This window comes from Mirounga angustirostris, unplaced genomic scaffold, assembly GCF_029215605.1.
Source record: "Mirounga angustirostris isolate CCGP_5_RB_7025 unplaced genomic scaffold, mMirAng1.0.hap1 SCAF_6, whole genome shotgun sequence".
NCBI classification, from domain to species: Eukaryota; Metazoa; Chordata; class Mammalia; order Carnivora; family Phocidae; genus Mirounga; species Mirounga angustirostris.
In genome coordinates, this window is record NW_026991714.1 from 65,129,475 (window position 1) to 65,151,408 (window position 21,934).

Genomic DNA, 21,934 nt, shown 5'->3' on the forward strand with positions numbered 1-21,934 from the left:
CGGGTGAGCCGCCCGGGAACTGTGAGTGGACGGACGAGGAGAGAGACGGACCATCCGGGTTGCGTCTGGACTGGTACTCTATGGTTGTCCGCCCTCCCCCCCCCCGCTTCCTCTCTAGCCGCTCGCGCTCTATGCTCCGCGGTCGCGGGCGGCCCGCCGCCAGCCGGCCAGGGGGGAAGGGTGCGCAGAGGGAGGCGGGGCGGGAAGGCAAGAGGTGTCTCCTCCACCGGAGCGGCGGGAGACCCGAGTAGGCTCTGTGACAGCTCTTCGGCCGCCATGTCAGCGAGCGGGGCTGGAAACACACCCGGCGCCCAGCCGTAGCCCTGTGTTCGCCTCCGACTCCCAGGTGAGGAGAGAGGATGAGCGGGATGTGGGGCGCCGGCCGGCTGGCGGTCGCGGCGGGAAACCCCCCGGGACCCCCTCGCTCCTCCCCCGGCGCCGCGCGCAGCCTCTGCGCTTCTGGTGCGAGGCAGCCCCATGCCCTCCGCGCTCGCCCGCGCGCTTCTCGTTCCTGCAGCCCCGTGTCCGTGCCGTGCTCGCCCCCCGCCGCTGCCCTGGCTCCCCACCCCGGGGACCGTCCTTGTTTGCCTTCATACCTGTCCTCTCCGCCACCACCGAGAACCGCCCGGGGGTCTCCCTTCCGTACCTCCCTCCGGGCCGGTATCGACCTTAATTTTTGTGTTTAATTTGCGTGTTGAACAGATTTAAAGTTAAGGGTTTTTAAAATTAAGGGTTAAGAGCTTTAAATCCATTTGTAAGCTTAGAAAGGTTGCGACCTTAGGATGCTTATTTTGATCCCCGCATAAACTTACTCAGATACATACTGTGGAATGCAATTTTGAAGACCAATTCCAAAGACTCTAAAAATAGGGTGCTCTAATGGAAATTTTGGCAGTCTTCTTACCTATTGGGAAATGTTAGAAGACTCGAGTCTCTGAGAGTGATTTCGGGGTTTAAGGATTATACTCAGAAAGAGACCAGTACTCTTTACACCAGGGCAGTAAACTGTAGCCAGTCAACACCCCCATTAAAATATGTGCAATCCTTTCTGCTTACTCGACTGGGAGCGTAATTGAGCTTGGTATTTATATGCACGAGGAAAAGGTTTCTAAGGAATGTATCACCTAGCAAATTGAAGTCTGAAGATTATACTCAGCTGATGAATGTCAAAATGGATAAAGAAATTTGACAGCCAAATATGTATGGCGTTTTGGAGATTATAAATTTGCTAGGACACCATAGAAAGTATCTCACCAACTGTTGTGGAAGCCTTGGGGACTCCTTGGTCTAAATTTCCTCAAAAAAATTTTTATACGGTTTCCCCACTGACAGTTTTCTAGAAGTGACTCTTGCATCCTCTGGACACCTGAGAAAGCTTTTCCCCCTCCATTCTTTAAAGAGCTTTCTCCTCTTCTACCCTTTTAAAAATATTTTCATAGATTCAGAAATACAGTGGGTTTTTTTCCTTAAAAGCCCTGGAGGCCTGAATACTTTTAAATCAAATAAAGAAGAAAGATGTCTTATGATAGAGGAAGAAATGGTTTGCTTCTAGAAATGTGTTGAGTTTCTCACGTTTAAAATACACTTCTAAAAAAATCACAAGGTATTTATTTTAAAATGTTTTCTTATTTCATAAGGTTTATGGACCAAAGGTAGCCTACCCAGCCCTAGAGAAATTCTTATTTTGCTTTTGTGTTGTTTTTTTGTTGTTGTTTTGTTTTGTTGTTGTTTTAGTTTTGAACAAGAGAGGTTATAAGTATTTCCCTTTTTATAATGTTAGTGGTTGGTTGTGGTTGAAGGTGCTTGAATAATAAAGACAAGATCTTACATATCTTTCTGAGGCCCTAAGTACTGGAAATGAAAGAATGTTAATTTCACTTTAAAGATATATCTTATAATCAGGGGCACCTGGGTGGCTCAGTCGTTAAGCGTCTGCCTTCGGCTCGGGTCATGATCCCAGGGTCCTGGGATCGAGTCCCACATCGGGCTCCTTGCTCAGCGGGGAGCCTGCTTCTCCCTCTGCCACTCCCTGCCACTCTGCCTACTTGTGATTCCTCTCTCTCTCTCTCTCTCTGTGTCAAATAAATAAATAAAATCTTTAAAAAAAATAAATAAAGATAAATCTTATAATCAGCATTCAGATCTACTTTATTAGAGAAACTTGGTTTGTGTATTTCCCACCTTATTTTCTTAAGAGGTGTAGTTTCTGCATCCTGTGCTATTTTTGCCTTTCTTTTTTTAAGATTTTATTTATTTATTTGACAGAGAGAGACACAAGCGAGAGCGGGAACACAAGCAGGGGGAGTGAGAGAGGGAGAAGCAGGCTTCCCGCTGAGCAGGGAGCCCAATATGGGATTTGATCCCAGGACTCTGGGATCATGACCTGGGCCAAAAGCAGATGCTTTACGACTGAGCCACCCAGGCACCCCTGTTTTTGCCTTTTTTTTTTTTTTTTAAAGATTTTATTTATTATTTGACAGAGAGAGACATAGTGAGAGAGGGAACACAAGCAGGGGGAGTAGGAGAGGGAGAAAGAAGCAGGGTTCCCCGCAGTGCAGGGAGCCCGATGTGGGGCTCGATCCCAGAACTCTGGGATCACGACCTGAGCCGAAGGCAGACGCTTAACAACTGAGCCACCCAGGCGCCTCCTATTTTTGCCGTTTTGAAGTCAAGTAGTCTTTCTTTAAAATGGTGTCAGGGCAAAGTGATTCTGTTTTTACACTCTTCTTAAGTTATTTTTATTATAATCTCAGTGAATCCAGAAAATAAAATACTACTTTTTCTTTTGGCTTTTATTTTTATTATTTTTAAAAAGATTTATTTATTTTAGAGAGAGAGAGCGTGGTGGGGGGAGCACAGGGAGAGAGAGAGGAGAAGTAGCAGACTCCCCTCTGAGCGAGGATGCCCACATGGGGCTCTGCCCCCCACAACCCCAAGATTATGACCTAAGCCAAAACCAAGGTTCAGAGCCCAACCGAGTCACCCAGGAACCCCTCTTTTGGCTTTTAAATGGCGGTTGTAATTGGGAAATGTCAAGTGTTAGCTCTTGTTTGCTATTAGAACTAACGCTGTGAGTCTATAAGTATTGCTATAGGGTCTAGAGGTCTGTAGCAATCCAACTGTAATGCAAGCCATAAGAGCGATGTAAAGTTTCCTAAATAAAAAATAATAAAATAAAAAAGAAACAAGTGAAATTAATTTTAATAATATATTTTATTTAACCCATGCAGTTTCAGGTGTAATCCATTTGGTAAGTTAATACTGAGATATTTTGAATTCTTTCATGCTTAATCTACAAAATCTGGTTTTTATACTTAGAGTACATTTGAATTCAGACAAGCCACATTTCAAGTGCTCAGTAGCTACATGTAGCTAGCAAATGACTTGGACCTTATTGGGCAGCACATAGCTATAGGATTACTGTATGATTTTTAAGATGTCTTCCTACCCTGAGAGTCTGGGTTAAGTCCAGGGGGGTAAGTTTAAAAACCCTTTTCCTAAAGTGCTGTGATACTCAAACTGAGAAGTTTGTATGGCAGGAAGAAGGTTCCAAGAAGTCTCTTCTTCTTAGTGTTGACTGTATTCACACTGAGGAGGATGAACAGGTGCCCCAGTGCACGTTTCATGAGGGTTGTAAGATGATTAGAATGCTCAGTCATTTCCTGAGGTGTCATTGTTACAGTTATTTATGTCTGCTTGTCAACAATGTGTCAAGGCCTGTGTGAATCTCTGTCTCCTTTACCTGTGGCTGTGAAGGAGGGAGAACTTGAAGACCTACAGGAAGATTGAACTTTACTGTGAACAGTTAGAGTTCCTGCTGTTGTAGACTTAATTTCTGAATCAGTTTCTGGTCAGTTTCAGGTATTTAAAGGTTAAGAGTTTTGTAAATATGCTCCTCTCTATGATGGCATTGCTTGTCAAAGGAAAGAGAAAATCTTTTCATTAAAATTCAGAAAGAAAGGGTATATTTTGGGGCTCTAAAACGCTGGGAGCCTGATTACTAGCAAACAAATAACACGTGTTTGGTGGTTTAGATAAATTTAAAAGGACGTAATGTCACTATTTTTTTTTAAGATTTTATTTATTTGACAGAGACACAGCGAATGAGGGAACACAAGCGGGGGAGTGGGAGAGGGAGAAGCAGGCTCCCCGCAGAGCAGGGAGCCCGATGCGGGGCTCGATCCCAGGACCCTGGGACCATGACCTGAGCCGAAGGCAGACGCTTAACGACTGAGCCACCCAGGCGCCCCGTAATGTCACTGTTTTTTAAAAAAAGATTTTATTTGAGAGAGTGAGAATGAGTGGGGGAGGGGGAGGAGAAGCCGATTCCCCACTCAGTAGGGAGCCCAAGGCAGGGCTCAATCCCAGGACCCCGGGATCATGACCTGAGGGAAATATATTGCACTTTTTATAGAAAACTACTGACATGCTGTCTAGGTATGTGCTTTAAGTTGTTTCTGCAACGGGGTGATTTGCATGGAACCATCTCTTGTTCAGAGTTGTTAAAACTGAAAGATAACTCTGTTGGAAAACTAATCCTGCAGCTAACTGACCTCAGTGAGATCAACAGGATCCATCATCATTCCTATCTCAACTTGTATATTCTTTTGTTTTTTAATTTTTAAAATTTTTTAGAGAGAGCAAGCACATGAGCAGGGGGAGGGGCAGAGGGTGAGAGAACCCCAAGCAGGTGCCATGGCCAGCTTGGAGCCAGACACGGGGCTCCATCTCAGGCCCTTCAGATCACGACCTGAACTGATCAGAAGTCACATGCTTAATTGAGCCACTGAGGCGCGCCTAGATTTGTATATCCTATTAAACTTCCCTAAATACTACTTTATTTGCACTATTTACATCTACACTGAATATTAAAATTCAGTGGCAAAATTCACCTGAAAGATTAATTAATATTTAATATAATCTAAGGAAAATGCCCCCTCCCCAACCTTTATGATATAAAGAAATCTTAAATTACCTGGTCAGTAAACAAAACTCCTCTGTAAAGTCTGGTCATTATAGATCTGGCACAGTGTTGGCAGTGTGTGGAGTATTAAAGGGTCAGAGACAGAACTGGGGAAGGAGATAGTGATTGGATGTTGCTTGTTTGGTGAGACATACATGCACATTATAGTAGGAGAATATGGTGTTTTCATTCGTATTTAAATCTAGATGACTGTCCATTGACACCATTTTAGTTGGATAAGAAAAATAATATCTTTTGTTCCTACAAATTAGTCTTAGCAAATTTTTTTTTTTTAAAGATTTTATTTATTTATTTGACAGAGAGAGACCAGCGAGAGAGGGAACACAAGCAGGGGAGGGGGAGAGGGAGAAGCAGGCTCCCCACAGAGCAGGGAGCCAGATGCGGGGCTCGATCCCAGGACCCTGGGATCATGACCTGAGCCGAAGGCAGACGCTTAACGACTGGGCCACCCAGGCGCCCCTTAGCAAATTTTTTTTAATTTGAAGAAGATTAATTGAGAGTTTGGCAATTTCAGTTTTTAAAGAAGACTTAAATGATTGAAGTGGCCTCTCCATGGATTTTATTTTTATTGAGAAATTCTACTCACATGCTCATTATGTGTCTTGATACCGTTGCGGAGCATTCTCTTTAGAGCCCTGAAGGTTCACACAAATATAGGCTTTTTTTAAATTTAGGAATCATTCCCTTGGGGGAAATTATATTTCCTTTTAGCCAGGGAATACTTTTGTTTTTCATGCATTTGAAATAATTTATTTGTAATATTTTTTTTCCTTTGGAGAAAGTTTGTAATATTTTTAAAGAAGTATCACTAGTCAATTATACCTCAATAAAAGAAAAAGGAAAATCATGTCTGAACAATCTAAGAAAAAAATGTAAAACTTTTCTGAATCTTGTAATAGCTTGAGATTTCTTTTTTTTTTTTTTTTTTTATTTATTTATTTATTTATTTATTTATTTATTTATTTATTTATTTGAAACAGAGAGAATGAGAGGGAGGAGGGTCAGAGGGAGAAGCAGACCCCCTGCCGAGCAGGGAGCCCGATGCGGGACTCGATCCCGGGACTCCGGGATCATGACCTGAGCCGAAGGCAGTCGCTTAACCAACTGAGCCACCCAGGCGCCCTAGCTTGAGATTTCTTAAATTGTTCAATCACAGTTGTGAGATTCTGCTCTTTAACATGTTTGGAGATGGAAACTTTGTAGCAACACCCCGCTCCTCCCTGCCATCTCTTAGAACTTCCTGTTTTTCATCTTCATTAGCCATGTGGAAAGGAAAGATAGTAATGTGTCTGTCAAAATACTGACAAATTAAGTTTATTTTTCCTTTTGACTGTAGGAAGAATGCTGAAACAGTAAGGGACAAATATTGTCACCATTATTGACAGTTGGTCTTTTGACATTTTAAATGACAGTACCTAGACGTTTTAGGAATTAGCAATATTTTGTAATTTTATCTGTTAAAGTCTCTTATGAGAATATTTAGCCTGTTTTTCCTGGAAGACTACTACCTACCTAAATAATTACTGTTTTTTTCCTATGTTAAGTACATCTAGAAAACTCAGTGTATTCAGTGGCTTGGTTTTCTAATTTGAACAAAGGCAAACTAACATTTTAAAGCATCTTTTATACTAGAGACTTTGAAATAATTTCCTTAAAATATGTGAACTTTATGATAAGATACAGAATGCTGTTGTTTCTGAGTATTTCAGAGCATACCACTTACATTTTTATTTTATGCACACATTGCTTTTCTTGCTATTTTTCTCTTCTGCAGGTATTAAAACTGTACAACTAAATCTTTTTTTTTTTAAATATTTTTATTTATTTATTTGAGAGAGAGAATGAGAGAGAGAGCATGAGAGGGGGGAGGGTCAGAGGGAGAAGCAGACTCCCTGCTGAGCAGGGAGCCCGATGTGGGACTCGATCCTGGGACTCCAGGATCATGACCTGAGCCGAAGGCAGTTGCTTAACCAACTGAACCACCCAGGCGTCCCTGTACAACTAAATCTTAAAAAAAATTTTTAGATGAAGTAAAAAACATTGCTTAAGATTTTTCAATGAGAACTTTTTTTTAAAGATTTTATTTATTTGACAGCAAAAGAGGGAACAACACAAGCAGGTGGAGTGGGAGAGGGAGAAGCAGTCTGTCCCCTGCCCCAACCGAACTGGGGGCCTGATGTGGGGCTCATGTTGGGCTCCATCCCAGCAGGACCTGGGTCAAAGGCAGACGCTTAACGACTGAGCCACCCAGGTGCCCCTGTGAGAACTTATTTTTGTGAAAATGTATTTTATTTACTGAAACCTAGTGGAGTTGTTTCTTTTGTACCTTATGAAGCACCAAAGATTACTTCCTTCAGTTTTTTCTTTTTCCCCTGCTTGTGGAGCATGAAGATGGTTTATTTAACTCAGGTCTTAAAAGGATTCATACCAAGTAATCATGATTTCCTCCCTCAAGTTCAACTCAGATCAAGAGTGGAAGTTCGTGGAAACTACGCTGAAGAGTAAATTATGAAATTTGATTTCCTGGAAAAGGCTTTATATCATTTGTGACTTCTTAATCCAAATTCAGTCACCAGGCTTTATTTTCTTCAACACCTTAAAAAGTAATCACTTAGTTCCTTTTGCTCCAATAGTTAAAAAAAAAAATTTTTTTTTTTTGCTGTGGACTTCTTTACCATCCCAATCAGAGCTATACCTATAGCATTGGGAAAGCACTGTAAAGAGCCAAAATTAGCGACAAGGTCATGTGACTTCCTTATTTTAATCCTATAATACATGTTTTGTGACTGAGGAGAGAAAAAAAATGGTTTCTCTTCTTAGTCTTACATCTGAACTCTATAGCTTAAAAATTGATCTCCTAGGTCTTCTATCCACCAAAGCTCGTATTTTCACAAGCCAGAGAAAGATGTTTCATATTCGCCTAAAGTAAAACAGCATTTATTTATTTATTTATTTTTAAAGATTTATTTATTTGACAGAGAGAGACACAGCGAGAGAGGGAACACAAGCAGGGGGATTGGGAGAGGGAGAAGGAGGCTTCCTGCTGAGCAGGGAGCCCGATGCAGGGCTCCATCCCAGGACCCTGGGATCATGACCTGAGCCGAAGGCAGACACTTAACGACTGAGCTACCCAGGCGCCCCGTTAAAACAGCATTTAATTCAGGAGGTAGTTTTAATTGTATCAAGTGGCCTCTTGTTTAATTATAATTTTGTGGATTTTGATGCCTACTGGCTTTTTGTCCTTTTTCAGCTTTATACCTGGGGAAAATGTAGGGATTCCCTAGTGAAGCCCAAAAGCGCTTAGACCTTTGTCAAAATGGCTTGCCTTCCCTGACAGCTTCAAAGAGTATATACCTATGTGTGCAAAACATGAGCAAAAATTCTGCTTCAGGAACATTTATTGAGGCTGAGGAAACAAATATTCTAAGAATGTCTGTCTTATAACTAAAGCTTCCATGCACTTGTATAGTACTTTGTATTTTGTATAGCCTTTGCTGGAGAGTTTCCATTCTGTTCTAGCTTTTCAGAATATGTGAAAAGATATCCAGAATGCCCCCAAACTTACTCTGCTTTACCTCACCTTTTTGGTTTCTATTCTTCTGTCTTCTATGGAAAGTTCAAAAGTCAGAACAGGTCATGGTTTATTATAGACTTCAAGTGGGGGAGGAGTACAAATCTTACTCCTTCCCTCTTTCCTCTCCTTCCTTCTCTGTTACAAAAGTAATCATGCTCCAAAGAGAAAAGGTAGATAAATTTTAACTTGAGGAAAACATGGTTATTCAAAAATTAGTAGAAGCTTTAATTTAGAGTCAGAATCCATTGGTCTGTCAAGCTACTTAAGATGTCAGATAGATTTGTCAGGAAGAAAGTGAATACAAGTATACTTTGGGTACACAGACATAGGCCATACTGGAGCATATTTAATAGCATCTCTTTTTATTGTATATGTTTTCTTCAGGGACTGTTCGCACTGAAATAAAACATCTTTGGCGAAAATCATATTCTACCAATAATCTTTTAAAACACCCTGAAGTATCCTTCTCTGGGACAAATTTTTTTATCTATTGGTTTATCTTTTTAGAATTTGTAACCTAGAATAAACTGCCTTGCTTTGGCATTCTTTCATTTCCTAAAATACCATCAAAATACATTCTCTTGAATAACTAAAAGAAAGCATATTCACTTTTACACCTGTCTCTCTTCCTGCCTTTCTATTAACTTTCAATATGCTCTAGATGTAAATCAACATGTCACTATTAGGCCAGACAAAAATGCAGGAGTCTGGAGTTCTTGATGTGCTTGGATTGGGTAATGGTGGGAGGGGTGGCAGCAAGCCACTGACACTTGCAAAGGGGTAGGAACTGAGAGCTAGGTAATGGGATGTTGGTAGCGGCCTGCTGGAGATGTTGGGGGCTCATCTGAGATGCAGAGATTGTTTTAGTGCCAGTAACAACATAAGACTGGGGTGATACTAGCTAGCTACACTTGACCAGGCGGTAAGATGTAACCACAGATCTTTGAGACATGAAGAAATATTCATTCCACAAGTGTTTCAAGTCACTGTTTTTATTGTAAAACACAAAGGTACTTGTTTTCAAAATAGAAATCTGCCTCTGGTATGCAGGATGGATTGAAAGGGCTATGTGAGACAATGAGAGCCTTAATTAAAAGTAAATATGTCGGCCTAAACTCATTTTGAAATTTCCTAATAACTTTGGAAATGACAGAATTAATGAGTTTTTACTTCTTGTTCAAAAGAAGAATAGAAACTAAGCTAGAGAACTCCTGGCTTAGATTTTGTGATTTAAAAATAGTGTTAAAATTGTGTTTGATGCTGTATGGATTATGTTTTTTATCCTAGCTGAGTTCATTACTTAATTTACTGATAATCCATTTGAACTTACACATTACAGTATACATGTGTATGTACACATTACAACATTCATACACATTTTGGTGAATAATTTTGAAATATGGTGGCTTGTGAATGAATCTAAACATAGCATTAGGTCCTGCCGGTTTAATGGCTAACGTTTGAGCCCATAGGTGAGCCCCTATTTCTCTAGGTTATTGGCAAATATATCAGGCAACTCTTTGATGGTTCTAAATAGAACAAATAAAGCAGTGGCTGTCTTCTGAAATGGTGGATAAACACATGTCCCAAAAGGAAGAAAACCCACAGTATATTAACATGAGATAATGTGTGTCAAAGTGACTACCTTCCATGGTATGTAGCATACAGAAAGCATTAGTAAATGGTGTGTTTGTTTTAAATTTGCTAAATTTTTGTGCTAATCTGTATTTACTTGTATTATTTTCTTTTTAGAGAGATGAACAATATTAATATTTAGATTAGCAGTAGCATTATTAGTGATTTTTTTTTAAAGATTTTATTTATTTATTTGACAGAGACAGCAAGAGAGGGAACACAAGCAGGGGGAGCGGGAGAGGGAGAAGCAGGCTTCCTGCTGAGCAGGGAACCCGATGTGGGGCTCAATCCTAGGACCCTGGGATCATGACCTGAGCCGAAGGCAGACACTTAATGACTGAGCCACCTAGGTGCCCCACATTTTTGTATATTTATTTTCAGTCTCTGCCGTGTGTGTAAACACAGTTGAGATCCTATCTATGATTTGTTTTATATTCTACTTTCCTCATTTTATTGTAGATTCATAATGTACATGTTTTGTGACTTTGTAACACTTGGAGTATAAGCTAATTCACTTAGTTGCTCCTCTATTATTGAACATTTAGATTGTTTCCAATTTTTCACTCACTGCCACAGAAACCATGCACTGTTGAACTACCTTACCCCTTAGTTTTCACATGTGTAAATGGGGGAAATAATACTTCATTGGCGTTAACAAAGATTAACTGAAGTAATGTGTATAGAATTATGTAGAGCAGTTCCTGGAACAAAATAAACCTTTAAAAGAATGCCTCCATGTTCATCTTCGTGCATAGAGGATCCCCCCCCCTTTATTTTTTTCTTTTTTTGGTGGTATTCACAGTATTTCTTTACCATTGATCTTCAGAAATAAAACTACTAGGTCTTAACTGTTTTAATATTCTTCCTACATATTGTGAAGTTGTTTTCTGATAAGTTGTGCCAATTTACATTCAAATTGAGGAGCCTGTTTCAATGTGTATTTCACTGAACTGTGTACTAGTATTGCATATCTTGTTTTTAAAAATCCGTGTTAATTTCAGATGTAAATAAGTTGCCCATTGTAGTCAGGGAAGAAGTTTCATAGAAGACCAGTGGGGAATAAAGTTAGAGAGATGGGTTGCTGAGAGACTGGTTACAAGGCTTGGGAGTTGGGATTTGAGCTGGAATAGGGGCAGTAATGAGTTCAGGAGGCCTCTAGCTACTCCTCTTGCTTTCCCCAGCCAGCCAGTCAGTTTCCTCTTAAAGCTCCTGGTCTTTGTACCTGTATTGAAGTGCCTGTCTCATCCCACCTGTCCTTATTGTCCAACTGTCTAATATTTTGATTCATTCTTAATCTCCTCCATGTCTTTTCCTGTCCAGGTGCCTGCCCAGCTGAAACAGCAGAGCAGAGTTTGTTCTCTGTGGGCAGGTCCACTTGAGGAAGGAAGAAGGTGGCTGAGCCAGCCAAGCTTAGTTATTACCAAATTTACCAAATAGATAAATCAGTCTACCTCCCCAGAGGTGAGTAAAGGAGTCTATCAGGAATGGGGAAGGTTTCTTTACTAACACAACTCTCAATTTTTATATTAAACCTGTCACATTCCTAGTGATTAAAAAGAAAAAAAATTAGCATATGTTCAAGGCTTTTTAAAGGTTTTTTTTCTTTCTTTTTTTTTTAAGATTTTATTTTTAAGTAATTTCTACACCCAACATAGGACTCAAACTTACAACCCCAAGATCAGGAGTTGCATGCTGTACCGACTGAGCCATCCAGGTGCCCCTACAGTGTTTTCTGAGTATAAAAATAATGCAGCTTACAACTCCATGAAAAGACAAATGATCCAGTTTAAAAATGGGCAAAGTATCTGAATAGACCTTTCTCCAAAAGGATATACAAATGGCCAGTGAACACATGAAAAGATGCTCATTAGCCATCAGGGAAATGCAAATCAAAACCACAATGAGATAACACTTCATACCTTGAGATGAAGAAATTGGAACCCTTATACATTGCTGGTGGGAATGTAAAATGATATGACAACTGTGAAAAATGTGGTTTCTCATTAACTTAAACATCAAATTAGCATATGACCCAGCAGTTCCACTTCTAGGTATACACTGAAAAGAAAGCAGGTGTTCAAAAAAGAAAAACAACAACAACAAAAACTTGTATAGGAATGATTATAGCAGCATTATTCACAATAGCCAAAAAGTAGAAACAACTCAAATGTCCATCAGCTGATGAATGGATAAAATGTGGTATGTTGATACAATAGAATATTTTTTGGCAATAAAAGAAATCAAGTATTGATAGTATGTTACCACATGGATATATCTTGAAAACATTATGCTAAACAAAAGAAGCCAGTCCCAAAAGACCACATACTGTATGATTCCGTTTATATGAAATATTTAGAATAGGCAAATCCATGGAGACAAAGTAGATTCGTGGTTCAGTGGCTGCCTGGGGTTGGGGGAGAGGGAGCTGAGAGAATGTAAAGTGACACTTTTTTTTTTTTTAATATTTTATTTATTTGAGAGAGAGCACATGAGGGGGGGGAGGGTCAGAGGGAGAAGCAGACTCCCTGCCGAGCAGGGAGCTCGATGCGGGACTTGATCCAGGGACTCCAGGATCATGACCTGAGCCGAAGGCAGTCGCTTAACCAACTGAGCCACCCAGGCGCCCGAGAATGTAAAGTGACTCTTAATAGGTATGTGGGTATGAGAGAGTAGGGAGAGCCTTTCTGGGGTGATGATGAAATATTCTAAAATTTATTGTGACAGAGTTGCACAACTTTGTGAACATACCAAAAAGTGTTGAATTGCACATTTTAAATGTGTAAATTGTACAGGAATGTGAATTATATTTCAGTAAAGCTATGATTTTTAAAAACTCAATTGGAAAAAAATGCATGTTTATCACAGAAGATGTATAAAATACAAAGAAGTGCAAAAAAGAAAAAAGTGAATTTATTAGAATGTTCATTTTGATGAGCTACAAGAAAATAATAATAAAGTTATTCAAGGTCATCACAGTTGATACCATATTCAAGTTATGATCAGAAATTGAATTTTTACAGAGCAGCAAGCATCATATTCAATTGATGCTTTTTAATTTTATTGGGTTTTATTTGCTTTTATTAATTTTAAAATTTGTTTTGGTTTAATTGTTGTATTGGAGTTATAAGCACATAAAAATTCTGTTTTTACATCTTTGGGATTATAAGTAAAAATAATATGTCATGTCAGTGCTTAAGGACCATCATAATTATTATTATTATTTTTTAAAGATTTTATTTATTTATTCATGAGAGACAGAGAGAGAGAGGCAGAGGCAGAGGGACAAGCAGGCTCCCCGCAGAGCAGGGAGCCTGACGCGGGACTCGATCCCAGGACCCTGGGATCATGACCTGAGCCGAAGGCAGATGCTTAACCGACTGAGCCACCCAGGTGCCCCTATTATTTTTTTTAAGTACAGAAAAATAGTGGCATAAATAGTTACAGTTGAAAGGGCCCATGTTTTTATTGCTGAGGAAATTAAGGCTCAGAGAGGTGTCTTGCCTGAGCTTTTCAAACAAGTTGTGAACAGTACTTGGATTAGAATGCAGATTTTACTCCTTGCAGCCTGGTGTTATTTCTGCTATGCTTTATCACTTCTTTCTTTTCCCTCTCAGTAGCTACTAATAGCTTGTCTTTTACTGCTGTTTCTTGTACATGTGCTTTGTCTCCTCAAATAGAGTGAGTAGTCTTGGACACAGATTACACCTCTTAATTCTTTGATTAAAAAAATTCAATCTAGTAAATTTGAAAATCTAATCAACTTTATAAAATGACTCATGAATCAGGCAGCATCCCACCCAGCCAGTTGAGGGGAGCTCCAAAGGGCTGCAGACGAGAAAGGCTTTAAAATGCAGGACAAGGAGGTCATAAACAAACAAACAAAAAGGATTATTTCAGGTGAGGCCATCTTTTGGGGGGACATAAGGGTCTTATTAGTGGATTACCTCATCTTCCTTTGGGGGATAGATTGCCGCCTTAGCACTGACCAGAAAATTCTTGACGGCCAGTTAAGACTACATACATTTCTAGGGAAGGTTGGAACTGCAGGTAGGTTAGGTTATGAAGCCCCAGTTTGGCGACTTGGCCTAAGGGAAGCCATTTTGGGCCTGTGGTTTTCATTTTAATACGTTTTTATCCTGTTCCCCTTCCCGCTTCTGCCCCTACATACACTGCACAGAGCCTGGTGGTATGCACTTCATAGGCACTCAGTAAACTATGTTCATAAGAGACCTTAACTTTGCCTTTAGGAAACCATGAAAACTTGGCCTTCAGAATTCAAATGAGCGCCAGAGTGAAAACATTTGGAAATCTTTGTTCTAACATGAAACAAGTAAAGTAACTTTCTTACTTTAAAAAGTTTAAAAGATTTTGGCTTTTACCTTCCTAGAAAATAGCCCGCCCTCTCTTTTTTGATGGGACACTGCCAAATTACCGCTTTCTCTGAAGGTTGTTAAAGTGGACATCGTCCTTTCAGTACAGAAAAAAGCATGTACTAAGGAAATCATTAAGGTGCGAATGTTTTTGTGGTTAAAACCTTTCCAAATTGGTAATTCATATTAAATAAAGGCTTAAGCAGCACGAGCAAATCCTGCCGCACTGTTCTTTTGGCTTTGTTGTTTATCTCCCACCACATTACTTCCTCCCCTCCCCTACTTTTATCTCCTTGTGCTAATTCTCTTTGTAAACCCTCTGACCCGTCTCTGGGTCATTTTTGAACTGAACTGTGGGCTCAGGTTACTCCGAAATTCAGTAGTCTGGGTGATATCCTGTACTCCATCCCCTATTTTATACCATTATGCAAATCCTCAAACCATCACGTCCACTTTGACTTGGACCTCTGAGGTTACTCTTACTATTTTACGGTCTTTTACCTTTAAAATTTCAGGACATGGGGCACCTGGGTGGCTCAGCCATTAAGCGTCTGCCTTCAGCTCAGGTCATAATCCCAGGGTCCTGGGATCGAGCCCCACATTGGGCTCCCTGCTCCACGGGAAGCCTGCTTCTCCCTCTCCTGCTCCCCCTGCTTGTGTTCCCTCTCATTGCGTCTCTCTCTGTCAAATAGATAAATAAAATCTTTAAAAAATTAAAAAATTAAAAATTAAATTCCAGGACAGTCCTATTAATAAAATAATGTCTTAATTTCAGTAAGGCCAGTCATGATTCTTCTTGGAACCAGTTTTATTCCATTTGTTTCAAAGATTTTCATTTTGCCTTTTAAATGGGCATGGAATGATCCTTTTATGTTTTTTCTGTCATGGAGAAAGCCAGTCAAGAATGTGAGAAGGTGAACCTTTCTAGTAAAATTATAGTTGAAGAAAAAAAACGGACAAGCTAGTTTAAAATAAATTTGATGTTGGTCTGGTTCCATCTGTCTCATTTCTGTCTTTGGGAAAAATTTTAACAGTTTTTCTGTATTTTCTTTGAATATTTAACCGTTCTTTAGTTTGCATAACATGAGCAGCAAGGATTTATAATTACAGACTCAAAACTTTCTAGGTCAGAAAGTACAGTAGGCCCGTTTAATTTTGTTGCCTTTTGTTTTTGTTGTTTTTACTAATTCATGCTGCTTTTTTGGAATTTGCTGACTTGTTATCCTATTTCATCTTTCAGAGACAAAAATATTCTCTGTTTGGAGTTTCTCCTCTATGTCTGTTTCCTACCAGATAATATTTCTGGGTTTTTGTTGTTAAATACATTTTAAACATCATCTTAAGTGATGTGACCATTTTTTTCCTCAGGTAAGAGGTAGTGAAAGAGAGACATTAGTATTTTAGTCAGGTTGAGCAAGTGTTTATAACACCTGTCGTGTGCCTGAGGAACTGGAGAGGGCACAAGAAGTAACACATTCTCTTGCTTCAGACCCTTGAATTCCCCTCAGTGAATAATCTACATGCATGAAATAACTCATGGAAAATCCTGAAGCAATAAATAAGCAAACACAAGACCATATCCACTAGATACTTTTTAAACTACAGTGCTTATTTCATTAAAAAAAAAATAAGTTTTTGAAAATGTGTCATGTAGAACTTATATCACCTAGTATCTCAAACTACAACTGGATTTTTCTAAGGCCAGATAACAAAGGCTCTTAGAATTTCCTTTCCTGGGCGCCTGGGTGGCTCAGTTGGTTAAGCGACTGCCTTCGGCTCGGGTCGTGATCCTGGAGTCCCGGGATCGAGTCCCGCATCGGGCTCCCTGCTCAGCGGGGGGTCTGCTTCTCCCTCTGACCCTCTTCCCTCTCGTGCTCTCGGTCTCTCATTCTCTCTCTCAAATAAATAAATAAAATCTTTAAAAAAAAAAAAGAATTTCCTTTCCTCCTTCTTCTAACTTTGTCCTAAGGTCAGAGGGAGAAGCAGACTCCCTGCCGAGCAGGGAGCCCGATGCGGGACTCGATCCAGGGACTCCAGGATCATGACCTGAGCCGAAGGCAGTCGCTTAACCAACTGAGCCACCCAGGCGCCCCCAGGCTTTTTTTTTTTTAACTATTTTATTTATTTATTTGTCAGAGAGCACAAGCAGGAAGAGTGGCAGGCAGAGGGAGAGGGAGAAGTAGGCTCCCCACTGAGCAAGGAGCCCAGTGCGGAACTCGATCCCAGGACCCTGGGATCATGACCTGAGCCGAAGGCAGACAGTTAACCACTTAACCAACTGAGTCACCCAAGGGGTCCCAAGATAGGCGTTTTAATATTGCAATTGAAGTATAAAGCATGACTGAAAGTGCCATTCAACGTTATGTCTGCTCTTGGTAATCTGCCAAATACTTGATTATTCTCAGGGTTTCCCAAAACAGGCTTACACACTGAAGGAGAATGTGTTCATTCAGCAGGCAATCCTCGACTGACTGTTCTGCATTTAGCACTAGCCTAGGCCCTAGGAGGAAGTTCTAGAAAGTGGCAGTGTATGATAATTAACAGTGCACACTCCAAATTCACATAAATCGGGGTTCAGATTTCAGTTCTGCTATTTACTTGCTACATAACCTAGAGCCAGTTACTTATGTTTGTTTCCTCATCTATTGCATGAGAAAAATAGTAAAGTTTCTATGAGAATGAAATGAAATAAGATGTAAAGTGTGAGCACAGTACCTGGCACTCATTAAATGTTCAATAAATATTGCATGTTTTAAAGAGCTCTTTTAGGAGAACAGCGTGGGGGCAGCTATCCAATGGGCCTGGATTTTTTCTTTCTTTTTTTTTTTAAAGTAGGCTCCATGCACAGCATGGAGCCCAACGAAGGGCTTGAACTCATGACCTGGAGATCAAGACCTGAGCTGAAATCAAGAGTTGGATGCTTAGCCGACTGAGCCACCCAGGTGCCCCCAATGGGCTTGATTTTTAACTTTCACATGGGGAGAGAAAAGGAGGCCGTCAGGACTGAGCTGGGGAACCCAAATAGGGTATTGGTACTGAGAGCTCCACATATAGCCAGGACCCTTGATGGATTGGGTGGGGGCAGTAATCTGCCCAATAGCCAAGGGATAAGTTTTTCTGTTTCTGCCTTGACACTATGTTGAAGAGAGGGGCTTCCTTGAGATGTTGTAACTGTAGATCTATTAACCCTGAGGTTTAGGGTTCATATGAATGCTTTCCTCAGCCGAGAATTTAAATAAAAACCGTCCCTGGCTGGTAACACAACCTGGGAGGCCTGGCCAAAGCAAAAGCAGTATGCAATGAGTGATCTTAAACCAGCCTACACAAAACTCCCACCAGTGAAGCCCCTCACTGCAGAGGCTCAAAATTAAAAAATTACAAAAAATTACAAAATCTCGAAATTTTTCAACAAAATAATCTACCACGAGTAAGAATTGACAGAAACAACAAACAACACATTTAGAGTCCCAAGAATTTAAAAGAATGAGCATTTTCTGACTTTAAAAATGTGGGATAAAAAACATGGAAAAAGATTGTATAAAATTAAAGACAGTACTCTGTGTCTTCTGGAACTAAGAGAGTCACAGAAATAAGCTGAATGGACAAATTAAGTGGAAATTGTACACAGCTAAAGAAAAGTACTTAACTGGATATTGTGAATATTTTTTTAAAGATTTATTTATTTGAGAATGAGAGAGTGTGTGCAGGAGCAGGGCAAGTGGCAGAGCGAGAGGGAGAAGCAGACCCCCGGCAGAGCAGGAGCCTGGTAAGGGGCTCTATCCCAGGACCCTGGGATCACGACCTGAGACAAAATCAAGAGTCTGTCGCTCAACCCGTTGAGCCACCCAGTCGCTCTGGGATGTTGTGAATTTTGGTTATGAATTCAAGCCCCTGATTACAAAAATATAAAGAGAAATTATAGGGCACCTGGGTGGCTCAGATGGTTAAGTGTCTGCCTTCGGCTCAGGTCATGATCCCAGCGTCCTGGGATCGAGTCCCGCATCGGGCTCCCTGCTCCTTGGGAGCCTGCTTCTCCCTCTGCCTCTCTCTCTGTCTCTCATGAATAAATAAATAAAATCTTAAAAAAATAAAATAAAAAAGAAATTATAAAAGAGAGGTTGAGTGATGTAGATGATATAGTAAGAAAACCTAATGCACATCCAACAGAAGTTACAGAGGAAGAGAGTAACATCAGTGGGGGAGAGATAATCTTTAAGGATATACTGATGGTTTACCAAAATTGATAAAACACGAACACTCAGATTCGGAAATCACAGAGTCCTAAGCAGAGTAAATAAAAGTAGATTTCCACTTAGAATACATAGCAAGAAATATCTCTGATCGGGCACTTGACTGTTTAATTGGAGCGCAAGATTTTATGACTGTGTGGACACCCAGGGGTCTTAATTTATCTTTATGGATGACCTTAGTAGTTTCCCCTGTGTCACCTCACCTCATTTTTACAACAAAAAAATCAAGGCTCCTACAGCTGAACTAATTTGAGGACAATTGCCCAGCTGATAAGTATAGGTGCCTGTTTTCAAATGGAGGAGGGAACGACTCCAAAATCAGAACGTCGCTTCATTTTGCTCCTTTTTGCCTTCAGCCTTCGCTTCCTGTTTTGAAGCGAACTTCTGGTACTTAGGAATGACGGGGAATTATGTTCTTGAGAATAGTAATAAACCATACTGAATTTCTAAATTTTTTATTAAGATTTAACATTAACAGTTGCCTGTTTTAGTGATGCTTTCCTTGCATTAAAAAAACAATCGAGGGACACCTGGGTGGCTCAGTTGGTTAAGCATCTGCCTTCAACTCAGGTCATGATCCCAGGGTGTTGGGATCGAGTCCCGCATCAGGCTCCTTGCTCGGCAGGGAGCCTGTTTCTCCCTCTCCCTCTGCCTGCCGGTCCCCCTGCTTGTGCTCTGTCTCTCTCTCTCTCTGACAAATAAATAAAATCTATAAAAAAAAAAAAAAAACCCAACCGGTCAGGGGCGCCTGGGGGCTCACTCAGTTGAGCTGTGACCCACTCATGGTTTTGGCTCAGATCATGATCTCTGGGTCATGAGATCCAGCCCCTGTTGGGGTCTGTGCTGGGTGGGGAGTCTGTTTCTCCCTCTGCCTGACCCCCACTCGTGCGCTTTCTCAAATACATAAATAAAATCTTTTTTTTTTTTTAAAGATTTTATTTATTTATTCATGACAGACAGAGAGAGAGAGAGGCAGAGGGAGAAGCAGGCTCCCCGCAGAGCAGGGAGCCCGATGCAGGACTCGATCCCGGGACCCTGGGATCATGACCTGAGCCGAAGGCAGACGCTTAACCATCTGAGCCACCCAGGCGCCCTCATAAATAAAATCTTAAAAACAAAATAACCGCTCATCTTCTTTTGAGTCCTAAACATGGATTTCATTCTTGACATGTAAATAGTAAGGCTTTTGTAACATTTAAGGTATATTCATCAGAAGAGAAATGAATGCATAAAAATATTGAAATCTACGGGCGCCTGGGTGGCGCAGTTGGTTAAGCATCCAACTCTTTTATTTCCACTCTGATTGTGGTCTTGGTTGCATGGGATGGGGCCCCATGGGGCTCTGAGCTCAGTGGGGGTCGGCTTGGGACTCTGTTTCTCTCTTCCTCTGCCCCTCCTCCCCAGGTGTGTGGGCACATGTATGCAGACTCCCTCCCTCTCTCAAATAAATCTTTAAAAGTATATGAAATCTGTTTTTGAGTAAACTAAAATTAATCCCTGAACATTTTTTTCGCCAACAGGAAGACAGGACTTTGCCATTTACCAACATCTTTTTTACATACCTTAGTTTCAAGGACAGAGAGAAAGGTAAGAACAACGGTAAAGGTGTTCTCTGACTTGGAAAGACTAATTCAAGAGGCCCCATCACCCAATTTTCAGACGTTTTCTCTATCATCCTAAATGGATTCTATTAACTGTTATAGTACTTTGCACATAACAGACCTTTAAATATTTGATTGATTCCATACCAAAAGGAGCTATTTTTTCGTCCTTTTTTACTGTTCCTAATTGAATTACTGTTTTCTAAAAATTGAGCACATATATATGGATTTAATTTTGAGAACATTGGTGTCTTTTTGAAGGTTTCTTCATAGCATTAAAAAAAAATTTAGTTCAGGGGCGCCTGGGTGGCTCAGTCGTTAAGCATCTGCGTTCGGCTCAGGTCATGATCTCAGGTTCTGGGATCAAGCCCCACATCGGGCTCCCTGCTCCTTGGGAAGCCTGCTTCTTCCTTTCCCACTCCCCCTGCATGTGTTCCCTCTCTCGCTATGTCTCTCTGTCAAATAAATAAAATCTTAAAAAAAAATTTTAGTTCAAAACATCCATTTACATCCTTGATGCTTCCTTCCCTGAGTAATTTGCCTCCAGGTGCTATTTCTGTCCTATTTGGTCCTTGTAATTATACACTTTTCTTCCTCAACCAATTCCGCCCACGGATATGGTAACATCCACATTGGCTAGATCTTCATCAGTATCTCCATATTGTATTCAAAATCGCAATTTCTCCAAGTCCTATCCTGGGTCCTTGTCAAGTTATGTGGTTGTTCAGATGTATTCCATCGCAGCTGTAAACTCCTTGACCTTGAGCATCAAGCTGTAGAATCAGAGGGTAGAAAGTGCCCCCCAGACCATCCATTTTCCTCATACATCCTATGTGTCTGTACCTTTTTTTTTCTAATGATAACCTCCGCCACAGAATGTGCCACACGCTTTTTTTTTTTTTTTTAAGATTTTATTTATTTGCGAGAGAGAGAATGAGAGACAGAGAGCATGAGAGGGAGGAGGGTCAGAGGGAGAAGCAGACTCCCTGCCGAGCAGGGAGCCCGATGTGGGACTTGATCCTGGGACTCCAGGATCATGACCTGAGCCGAAGGCAGTCGCTTAACCAACTGAGCCACCCAGGCGCCCAGCCACACGCTTTTTTAAAACTCAGTTTCTTTTGCCAGATTTCTGCCAGATCCTGTGAAGATTTTTTTATATATATATACGGAAATAATTCAGGGAAGATTTTATATAGTGAGGGTGGCTGTACTGTGTTAATACTTTTCTGAAGTTTTTTCTGGAAATAAAATTTTCTGAGTGGAATATACTTACAAAGGAGTTGTGTGGGAAGATAAAAGTTCTTTAAAATTAGAGTTATTTAGCTATAGCTATGTTCAGGGCATGTACTTGAGAAATAATTTATTCCAAAATACTGCTGCCAATTAACAACAAATGGAGAATTCTTGGAAAAGATAGTTCATTCTTATATACTTTAGGAAAAGTATATAAGATATAGTTCAAATATATAAGATGTAAGATATAGTTCAAAATGCATTATTGATGTTGGAGATGATGAATT

At 40.4% G+C, this 21,934-nt stretch overlaps 1 protein-coding gene across 5 annotated transcripts in view; it reads left to right on the top strand.

Annotated features, from left to right (window-relative positions):
• Positions 1–87: 87 nt before the first annotated feature.
• The window catches only part of CNST (consortin, connexin sorting protein), a 116,343-nt gene continuing 94,496 nt past the window's right edge, over positions 88–21,934 (top strand). For 3 of the 5 annotated variants that reach the window (XR_010412375.1, XM_064594432.1, XM_064594435.1), the window contains exon 1: positions 88–346. The gene's annotated coding sequence lies outside the window, so the exon portion shown is untranslated. Of the gene's footprint in view, positions 347–11,547; positions 11,655–20,333; positions 20,401–21,934 lie in introns of those variants that run through there. The other 2 variants (XM_064594433.1, XM_064594434.1) reach the window with 2 other exon arrangements.